This window comes from Tupaia chinensis, unplaced genomic scaffold, assembly GCF_000334495.1.
Source record: "Tupaia chinensis unplaced genomic scaffold, TupChi_1.0 Scaffold148792_1, whole genome shotgun sequence".
NCBI classification, from domain to species: Eukaryota; Metazoa; Chordata; class Mammalia; order Scandentia; family Tupaiidae; genus Tupaia; species Tupaia belangeri.
In genome coordinates, this window is record NW_006208639.1 from 300,514 (window position 1) to 301,953 (window position 1,440).

At 42.7% G+C, this 1,440-nt stretch overlaps 1 protein-coding gene across 9 annotated transcripts in view; it reads left to right on the forward strand.

Annotated features, from left to right (window-relative positions):
- The window catches only part of ICA1 (islet cell autoantigen 1), a 204,919-nt gene that overhangs the window by 178,741 nt on the left and 24,738 nt on the right, over positions 1–1,440 (forward strand). The window lies entirely within an intron of this gene.

The following is a 1,440-nucleotide window of genomic DNA, read 5'->3' on the forward strand; positions in this document are numbered from 1 at the left end:
TAGACGGTTTTGGTGCAGCAGTCATCTGGTTTCAGTCAGACCAGAAAGTAAACAATGAGAAAGGGTTTTGGCCTTCCAGTCCCACCTGATAGGAGGAAGTACAGGCATTTGTGAAGTTCATACATACAAGCAAGGGTGACAGAGAGAGGGAGATTGGGATGGTGGGGGAAGACACCTGACAACACAGCCAAGGTTTCTTACTTTCACCTCCCTCCTTCGTTTCCAGAGGTGGGCTGCCTATCTGTCCTCACTGCCCTCCAGGGTGCTCCATGCACAGTCCAAGACTGCCCTGTTCCTATAGCACTGTCTCAAAAGCCTGTTTAAAATGCCTTCTCCCCATCTTCTCACCCACCACAACTCAAGGCTATGTCTCGGTAAAAAAAAATTCTGTGATAACACACACACACAAAAGAATGCTTCAATTAGACAGCTGTCCAGTTAAAGTGATGTTTTGCCACTATTTTTAAACCACAATGATATGAGAATGACTAGACTCCTCCCCTCTCTGATTTATAGCCAGTCTGCTCAGCACATCAAAAATCCCCTTAATCTTTAGATCTTCCTGTGAAGTGTGGTTGAAAATAGGTTCAGTAAAGCCAACATAGAGCAGCTTTATTTAAAAAAAAAAAAAAAAAAAAAAAGATTTCACTTAAAAGACATCTTGTATATTTGAGAAAAACCTGGTAATCTCACTTGACATGACATACCGGAATTGTAACATGGTTCAGAACAAAAGATAAATCATGATCTTTGTTTTCTTCTCTTCATGGCTTAACACAGAAATGTTTGCAGTTTCCAAGTGTCAGTTAGATACCACAACAAAGCCATAGTTAATAAAACCATCATTCCTTGGTTCGCAAAATATGTAGAAAATTCAATGAAAGGTCTTGGTATAGGATTTTTGATAGTAATGTCTTCTTGCTTGTATTCAATATTCAGTACTTTGTTTATGTGCATATTGTAAGGATGGTTCTCTTCTTTCAAGTCTCCCTTCTGGGCAGACAATGAGGTTTAAAATGTATTTCTTCTGATCTTCCTGACTTCCTGACAATACTCCAAGATGGGCATTATTAATATTATAACTTCGTCCGTGGAAAATGGAGGCCCCAGAGGCTAGGGGTCTTACTAATGTCACAGAATAAGGACGGGGTGTACCTGGGACTCACCGTCTAGGTTCAGTGCTCATTTCAGCCCTCAAGAGTTGTGTCTCTCTGGCCTACACAGAGACCCCTCTGGGTCATTGCTTGACTTGCTGTTTCTGCGTTATTCCCTCGCGGCAACCCGCGGGTCAGCCAGACCCACTTTTCCTTGGCTTCATGCAGTTGTATTTCAGCAAAGGAGAAAGTAAACATGAGTGTTCTGCTTGGTCATTGCCTGGTGTCCCGACCCTCTCTGCTCCCATCTCCTCCCTGAATCAGGGCATGGGGAAGATCTTTCCCT